This window comes from Myripristis murdjan, chromosome 8 (genome assembly GCF_902150065.1).
Source record: "Myripristis murdjan chromosome 8, fMyrMur1.1, whole genome shotgun sequence".
NCBI lineage: Eukaryota > Metazoa > Chordata > Actinopteri > Holocentriformes > Holocentridae > Myripristis > Myripristis murdjan.
Window position 1 is genome coordinate 1,346,642 of NC_043987.1, and position 9,764 is coordinate 1,356,405.

Consider the following 9,764-nt stretch of genomic DNA (forward strand, 5'->3'; position numbering starts at 1 on the left):
CAGGGAACCATGGAGGGGATGACACTCTGGCGGACGGCCAGAGTGCTGGCGGTCAAGGCGGACCCACCCTGGATGGCTGCAGTGTGGGTGGGACCACACTGCAGAGCGACCATAACTTCCTGCAGAGCAGACTTGGGGCCGCCAGGCAGCGGAAGCAGCAGGGTGAACTCTGGACCGCAGGGCAGCGGCGACGTGGACTCTGGACCGCAGGGCAGCGGCGACGTGGACTCTGGACCGCAGGGCAGCGGCGACGTGGAATCTGGACCGCAGGGCAGCGGCCACGTGGACTCTGGACCGCAGGGCAGCGGCGACGTGGACTCTGGACCGCCGGGCAGCGGCGGCAGAAACGTGGACTCTGGACCGCCGGGCAGCGGCGGCAGAAACGTGGACTCGGGACCGCCGGGCAGCGGCAACGGCAACGTGGACTCGGGACCGCCGGGCAGCGGCAACGGCAACGTGGACTCCAGGCCGCCGGGCAACGGCAACGGCAACGTCCACTCCAGGCCGCCGGGCAACGGCAACGTCCACTCCAGGCCGCCGGGCAACGGCAACGTCCACTCCAGGCCGCCGGGCAGCGGCAACGGCAACGTCCACTCCTGGCCGCCGGGCAGCGGCAACGTCCACTCCTGGCCGCCGGGCAGCGGCAACGTCCACTCCTGGCCGCCGGGCAGCGGCAACGTCCACTCCTGGCCGCCGGGCAGCGGCAACGTCCACTCCAGGAACTTGAACAGGGACTGGGGTCTGGGCAGCCAGTCGGGCTCGGGGAACTGTGACATGGACTGGGGCCGGGACAGCCAGTCGGACTCGAGGTACTGTGACTGTGACATGGACTGGGGCAGTGGGTCCGGCTTGGGGAACTGTGACAGGAACCTGGGCAGCCAGTCTGGTACGGGGAACTGGGACAAGGGCAGTGGCTGGAACACCCAGTCTGGCTCGGGGCACTGGGACAGGGGCAGCCAGTCCGGTTCGGGGTACTGGGGCAGGAACCAAGACCGGGGCCGGAACAGACGGTCGGGCTTGGCAAACTGTGACATGGACTGGGGCAATGGGTCCAGTTCGGGAAACTGGGACTGATGCGGCTTGAGGTTCTGTGACTGTGACATGGACTGGGACAGCCGGTCCGGTTCGGGGAACTGGAACTGGTGCCGGGGAAGCTGATCCAGCACGGGGGACTGTGACCGGGACTGGGGCAGCCAGTCTGGACCTGGGAACTGGGACCGGGGCAGCCACTTGGGTTCGAGGTACTGTGACAGTGACATGGACCGGAGCAACCTGTCTGACCCTGGGAACTGGGACTGGGGCAGCCAATCTGGTTCTGGGAACTGGGACAGGTACTGCTCGGCTGCTAAGGCTAGTAGCTGGGCTTGCTAGGCCGCAGAGGCTAGTAGCTGGGCCTGCTAGGCCGCAGAGGCTAGTAGCTGGGCCTGCTAGGCTAGCAGCTTGGCTGCTATGGCTAGTAGCTTGGCTGCTATGGGTAGTAGCTTGGCTGCTGGGACTGGCAGCTAGGCTAGCTAGGCTGCTTGGACTACTGGGACTGGTAGCTGGGTTAGCTAGGCTGCTTGGAGTAGTAGCTGGGCTAGCTAGGTTGCTAGGGCTGCTATGGCTGGTAGCTGGGCTAGCTAGGCTGCTAGGGCTGCTATGGCTGGTAGCTGGGCTGCTTGGACTGGTAGCTAGGCTACTGGGACTGGTAACTGGGCTAGCTAGGCTGCTAGGACTGCTATGGCAGGTAGCTGGGCTGCTAGGACTGGTGGCTTGACTCACTTGGCTGCTGGGGCTCGTGGCTTGAGACTGTGATGCAGGCTGGGAGGAAACTGGAGACTCTGACAAGGCGTTCCGCAGGACCTCGTCAAGTCTTTCAAAAACATCTCCTAAGCAGGGAGCAACTAGTCCCGCCCAAGGCCTCTCCCTGAACCATACCAGTTGTTTAGTGATCCTTTTCACACGATCAGCCACCTGGTGGGGCTGAGCCTCCCTGAGGCTCTCAACAGACACATCCAAATTGACAATATTGATATATAGTTGGCCTCGATCAGCTGGATCCATGTTAAAACTGATCTGAGTCGGCTGGGTTCAGAATGGCGAGTTAGTTCTGTCAGGGCTGAACAAAAATGAGAACCCAAACGCATGACTCCAAACAAGAGTTCCAAAGAAAAGACTTTTAATAAGAAAAGTAACAACTCAAATTCACTGACAAAAGTAGCAACAGAAAATCACTCTTAACGAGGAATACTAGGAAACAAAGGCAAGGCAAAAGTATCAAAGAAACGAGAACAAAACTATGACAAAACAAAGTAGCAAAGGAAATACAAAACCTGACTTGACGTGACGTGACATGACGTGACAAGGAACATGAACGTGGCAGAACAAAGCAGGACGAAACAAGACGAAGCAGGACGAACTCGCACAGGACAAAGGGAAACACGGACTATATATACACACACAAGGTAATGGGGAACAGGTGGAAACAATCAGGGCGTGGCAGACAATCAGACTAGAAGGAAACACACAAGGGGAAGGGCAAGTGACCTGACACAAGAGGAGAGTGGGATTTCAAAATAAAACAGGAAGTCACGAGACAAGACACAAGAACAAAACCTAACAAAACAAAACATAATTTTCATGGCATGACAGTAATGGATTAGAATGGTTAAAAAAAGTTGTTTTTTCTTTAGTAGTAAAAAATAAATAAATAAACAAAAATAATTAATAATTAATAAACATTTATTGTAAGATTGTTGGAATTGTTAAAAAAATGAAATATTTTTGAAGTTTTAATTTCTTTATTTTTATTTTGATATTAATATCTTGTTTAGGTTCTGAGGTGGAACCTCAGTCTTGAGGAGGGGGGTGTGAAAGCCCCTTGGCCCTGTTTAGACCAAGGACCTGTCTGTCTGAGAGCTCAGGCTTTCCTTGGGTGCTGAATAATAAGTCTAAAGTAGTAAAATCAAGTTTTTATCAGTTGAGGCAGCTGGCCAAAATAAAGCCAATTCTTGAAAGAAAGCATTTTGAAAGAGTAATACATGCCTTTATCACTACCCGGCTGGATTACTGCAATGCTCTTTATATGGGGGTTAGTGGGTCCTCTGTGGCTCATCTGCAGCTAGTACAAAACGCTGCTGCGTGTCTTTTAACTGGCACACGTAAGCACGAGCACATTTCACTGATTTTAGCCTCACTCCACTGGCTGCCTGTACATTTTAGGATTCATTTGAAAATTCTCTTATTTGCTTTTAAAACTCTAAATCAGGGGTGTCAAACTGGTGCCATGGAGGGCCAAGAGGTTGCAGGTTTTCATTCCAACCAGAAACTCCACCAGGTGATTTCACTGATCACCCTACTTCCAAACAGAGGCGGGACTAATCAGTGAAATCACCTGGTGGAGTTTTTGGTTGGAATGAAAACCTGCAGCCTCTTGGCCCTCCATGGCACCAGTTTGACACCTGTGCTCTAAATGGTCTTGCCCTGCTTTACCTCTCTGAGCTGCTTCACCCTTATACCCCAACCCGTTCGCTCAGGTCAGCTGATCAGCTGCTCCTGGTGGTGCCTAAAACCAGGCTCAAGCTCAGAGGGGATTGGGCTTTTGCTGTTGCAGCTCCACATCTCTGGAACGATTTGCCGTTGCACATTAGACAGGCTTCCTCACTGTCTATTTTTAAGTCTCTTCTTAAAACTCACCTCTTTTATTTGGCTTTTAACACTGTGTAAGTTGTTGATTTTATATGTTTTTATTTATACTCTATCACTAGTCTTCTGTGATTTCTGTATTGTACTGTATTTTATGTTTTATGTTTTTATGTATTTTATGTTTTTATCTTACTGTACAGCACTTTGGGCCCCTGTGGTTATTTTAAAGCACTTTATAAATAAAGTTGGATTGGATTGGATAATTAGGGGGAATAGTTAGCACCTGAGATGGGGGTTGGCCACTGTTTTCACATACATAAAGCTCTCTCTCACATTCACAATGCCTAATGTTTGCAATCATGGTGTGACTAAGAGGGAGCATTGAAAACGTCTTTCACCGTCGCTATTTTGGCTCATATTTCAGCACCATGGACAGAGAGCAGACATCAGTAACATGCTTGAATTCATTCCTTACTGGAAAAAAACAGATGTGAAAAATTTTCCCTAAAACACTTTTTTTAAAATCGTGGAAGGAACAAACAATTTCACTCCCTGAAAGGACATGATGAATGGGCGGGCTTCCTTCCTGATGTCCTGTGGTTCAGGATCTTTTGGGGTGTTTGCAGCCACGACTCAGGCTGCCTTTATCTGTCAAGGCTCAGCCTGCAGGGTGTGGCTGTGTCCTTGGAGTCCTCCACTGGGTGTGTCTGGTGTGTATCCAAGGCTGCTCGGGTGAGGAGGGGCCCCTGCCTATATGGGCTCTGGCTGACCTCAGTGATGACCTCATCACTGAATACTGAGAGCTGATTGGTCGGAAGATCACCCACTCAAGCAGGCCTCCATTTTCTGCCATTGTAAAGCTCTAAAAAACACAAAAGTACCAGTGTTCCAACAAAGACCCCTATGACATCATAAACCATGATGTCATGGATGATGTCATGGATGATGACATCACAGGGCTCGTGGCTGCTGGCATGAGATGCTGTTAGAAGAACAGCATCTCCAGCTGTTCTAACGGCAGGTCAGCAGCTCTCGTGTTTTGTACCCCACATGGCTCATCACACTCATCACATGCAACTTGCTCAGGTCACAGGCTCTCGTGTTTTGTGCCCCACACCGCTGTACAAAACACGAGAGCCTGTGACCTGAGCAAGTTGCATTCAAGTCACTCTTGGCCAAGTCATTCTTGGTGTTGAAATCACTACTTCAATATGTCTGGTCTCCTATTTGTCAGCAGGCTTTCGGGAAGGTAAAGGCTCTGTTGTGTGGTGCTCCAGTGCTGGCCACTCACTGTGCAGAGAAGCCATTCAAGCCACAGGTGGATACCAGTCACATGGGAGCAGGTGCAGTATTGATGCAGTCTGACAATCAGGGGGTGGATAGGCCCGAAAGTTTCTTTTCTAAGAAATTTAATAAACCTCAGCTGAACTACTCTGTGATTGAAAAGGCCATAAATTTCAAAAAAGGTCCAGAGAGATACATGCATTCCCACAGATCTCCCACAGGGTTTATGTTTTACAGGGCTTCCTTGCAAGGTGACAGATTTTCAGGACAGAGTTCAGGTCAGTTGGAACAGGGCTGAGGGTTGTAGGCAGGCAGAGGAGGTCTTCAGGACAACAGAGAATTGCTGAACTGGGAACAGGTGAGGCTGGTTGCATCCGAGGTCAAATGGATAAGGCTGGAGGTGAGATGAACAGGATTCTGAGGATCACTGTAGGGTAACGAACAATCTGGTAGAGAACAGAGGAATGAGCTGGTCCTGAGCTGGTAGCAGTGTAGGTGGCTTGACTGCATGATCAGCAGGTGAGTGATGAACGGCAGGTGTAGATGGTAAGTGTGCCGCTCCATGACTCTGCATGGCTCCAGACCAACACACAGACAGGGGAGAACAGACAACGGACAGACACACCCACATGAGGGAGAGGGAAAACAGAGGGGAAAAAAGAAACAAGGGGGGAAAACACTGAGCCCAAAAATGTGGGTGTTGCACTGTGTCACACATAATACAGATGTGACTGGTGGGTGGATTTATTTGGAGGCACATGTGTGATCAATTAAAAGTCATTATGACTGAGTGTGCACATGCCAACAGCTACACAACGACTGAAGTTTAGAAAACAGGTCATGGTCATGAATCACAGTTTTATGCATCTGACCCTTGTAGTTCCAGCTTGACTGAATATTGTTATAACTGTCTAAACACAATTATGACCCTTTTGCCTTTTGGTTGTGGCACTGTTTTGTTATGTTTTGTTATTTTTTGTTGGTTTGTTTTGTTATTTTGTTATTTTCCTCACACTCAAAGGCCCTGTTTATGCAGCAGAATTGTGATGATAAAATTCTGAGGAAGTAAAATCTACAAGACTACACTGGGGCTGTGGATCCACATTGCACAATTTTTGGTGCCATCATTGTTGTGCTGTGTTGAACATAAACTCTGCAGCTACAGAGCACGCGATCTAAATACACACTTGGCAGGCCACCAGTGAGGTGGAGGATCTTAGAAGAAATGTTTTCTGGTTTCTGACAACAAAATTCCTTTGTTGGATGCTAATTGTAATCAGTATGGTTACATCTAAGCTTTCAAAGCTATCACGATTAAAACTTTCTTCATCTGGCATTCCTTTGCACATTTCCATGTAGGAAGATTTTTCCCAGTCCAAATTAAAAAAAAATAAATAAATAAATAATCCCCATAAAACACATTCATACATGCTCATGTGGAATCTGAGCAAAATGTCTTTTTTTAGAATAATCTACTATCTCGCTCTCACCCTTTCCACTCTGATCTTTCCCTTTCCCCTGTTTTGATCATTTTTGGTAATTGTTTGCTAATTGGATCTAACTCTAATTACTTTCTTGCAAATGTTCAGGTCATTTCTTGCTCATTTTCTCATAACTAATGTTTTTGGAAGAAATCAAATGAATTTGCTCAGCTTTCAAAGGGTTTCAGATGCCTTTCACAAACACTTGAACACAAGAAATCTGACATCAATCCAGCATCACTGATACAGTGAGTAAATCTACCATTTCAGTAATTATGAATATAGTTTTCTTTCCTGCAGAATGGTCTAACAGAAGTGGATCAAGTGACTTCCAGCTAACAGCTAGACCCTGTGGTGATGGTTTGACAAAGCCGTGAGTAGCAATGGCATGCTGTGAGGGCCTTGTTGTTGGGCCTTGCTTATGCAGCTCAACAATCCAACCGCGTTCAAAGAGAGAAAGCTTTTTTGCCTTTGCCATCAGGAAGTCATGACAGTGTGGATACCTGACAGAAAATGACACTGAATCCACATTTTTGCCAAGATTTGGGCTTTTAAAGGCAGTGGTCTTAAACTTTTGATCAGCTGATGAACAGCCTATTTCAGTTTAATGGTTGTTTGCAATAAATTGCTTACTCATTTTTTTTTTTTTTTTTTTGTCTCACTCCCATTTCTTCTTTTTGCATTTTGAAGCTCTACTTAGAACCTTCTTAAGATCCAACAGTGCAAAATGTAAATTCTTGCAATTTCTCAACTGGTCTTAAGATTTTGATCAAGAGTGTAGTATGGTGGTATGAGTATTAGATCGCAGGGACTGTTTACACAAAAGTGTGGTTAGAGGCCAGACTGAAGTGATAGAAGATCAAAAACTTCAGAGAATTAAGGTGAGCTAATCTGATTTCTTATTTCAGCAAGCTTGACTCTAGCTAAGGACATTTATGGTGAAAGGTGGACTATTTTAATGCAAGCATTTTGTTTTGTTTTGTTTTTGTTTTTGTTTTTGTACAATGAGTTACACAGCTTGGACAAGAACTGAAGTGTGCCACTGGCTTGAGCAAGAGGGTTATAACTTAATAACTAGTATTCCTTTTTTGTTTTGAAGAGAATGATATTGAGACCAGGCTCATGTTCTAGCCATGAGTCAGACATTAAAGTGATTCAGTGGTACAGTGTTGCTGTTGAAACATTCCTTTTACCTAAAACCTAAAACCTAAAACATTCATTTTACCTTAAAAGTAAGCAGTGGTGCTGGACTGGTGCTGGACTTGATGGTGTTGAAAATCAGTTTCTCAAACTAGCCACTAACATCATTATGCACCCTCTTGCTGATTTATTTAACCTTTCACTGGCCACCAGTGAAGTACCACTCATCTGGAAATATGCACGTATAACTCCAGTCCATAAAGGGGGTGATCTGCTGGACTGCAATAACTACAGGCCTATTTCCATCATTTGCTCTACAGCCAAAATATTTGAAAAATTAATCTTTAACCAACTCTCTCTCTACCTCAGTAGTAATAACATTCTGACACCTCTTCAGTCAGGTTTTAGACCTAACCACTCCACACGGCTCTACTTAAACTCACTAATGATGTGTTCTCTGCAGCTGATAAAGGTGAACTTACTGGTGCCATCTTTATTGATCTTACAAAGGCTTTTGATTTGAAACTGTCATGTTCAATTATATGCAGATGATACTGTTATATATACATCAAAACCCATTCTATCGCAAATTCAAGCTTCACTTCAGTCTGACTTCACCCTCCTGCAAGACTGGCTCTCTCATAACAAGTTACTGTTGAACAAGTCCAAATCATATACTATGATATTTGGTACCAGACACAAACTTAACTCTATGTCAGGCTCTTGTGCTCTTTCCTGGAATGATGGCACAACTCTGCATTCAGTGGACAGTTTCAGATATTTAGATGTATGGCTTGACTCTAACCTTTCATTCACATCTCATATTGATCATATATTACACAAAGTTAATTTTGGTCTCAGTACTGTTTACCGATCTTGTCATTGTTTTATGTTTAATGTTAGGAAGAAACTTGCTATTCAACTGCTATTTCCTCTACTCGACTACTGTGATGTTGTCTACCCCAGTGCTCCTAAATCTGATCTAGCCCCGCTGAACACTGCTTACAACAGAATCTGTAGATTTGTCCTTGGCTGCGCTTTCCATACACGCCACTGTACGTTGTATCAGAGCCTCAATCTCCCTTCTCCTGACGCGAGAAGACACATGCACTGGCTTGAATTTATACATAAATGTTTCCATTTAAATTAATACCATATATGAAAAAGTTTCTTTCCCTTCTTACATCAACCCAACAAGTTAGACATACCTCTCAGCTCTTCTTCAGTGTTCCCCATGTTAAAAAGGCAATCGGCAAAAGAGCCTTCAAGTTCAAAGCTCCTGCCGATTGGAATAACCTACCTGCTGACATTAGATCCCTCCCCTCTCTTGGTTTGTTCAAGTGTGCAATGTCATCTCACTTTAAGGCTGAATGCTCATGTATGATCTGAAACATCAGGCTATACATGGGTTTAGGAGACCCCATTGTATTTCACCATCTCCTCAGGACCCAATTATCACTTATTGCCCATTTCTGAGTCATTGTTGCTGTGGCTTCTGTACTCATAGTACAGCTACCTTATAATAAGCTAATTAGTCAAGTTACTGGCTTGTACTAGTTGATCATTTTGTGTATGCTAAGGTTGTAATGCTTTGAATACCTCATTCATTGTTTGTGTGTGAATGTTGTATGTGTGTCACTGAAATGACACATAATACAATTTCTAATTCTATGAATTAGTCATTTTCAAATATTTTGAGGCAAAGAGCAGCAGTAAATTATTAAATGATGTGGGTGCACTGAGGTTATCCAGAATTTTAGGCTATTCAACCAAACTCAGTGAACTGAGTCAGTGTGAAGGGTGGGCCGTGGAGTTGTGAGGGTTTGCTTGGTCCAACCCTCAGTCAAATCTCTGCCCCCTTAGGCCAGCGCAGTCAGAACAGTCTGGACACACCGCTGGCATATGAAATAGTTAATAGTTAATAGTTAATTTGTTTAAGCTACAAAGAACTTTTGTATATGATGTATTTGGATAGCAAAAGTAGACATAATTGGACTGTTTTGCCCTTAAGGAAACACTATCCCACCATAATAGTGTTTTATTAGATTATACATGTAACGTGGTTACACACTGAAATTTAATTCTTCTGAGTACCTGTGATTTGTAATGACAGTAACACTGGTATACAGAGTTGCACAATGATTATCATTGGGTTCTGAAAGTTGTAAAAATAATATATTTCACATTTAAAAACTAAACCCTGACTGGCTATCAAGGATTTGCAGTAGTATTAGA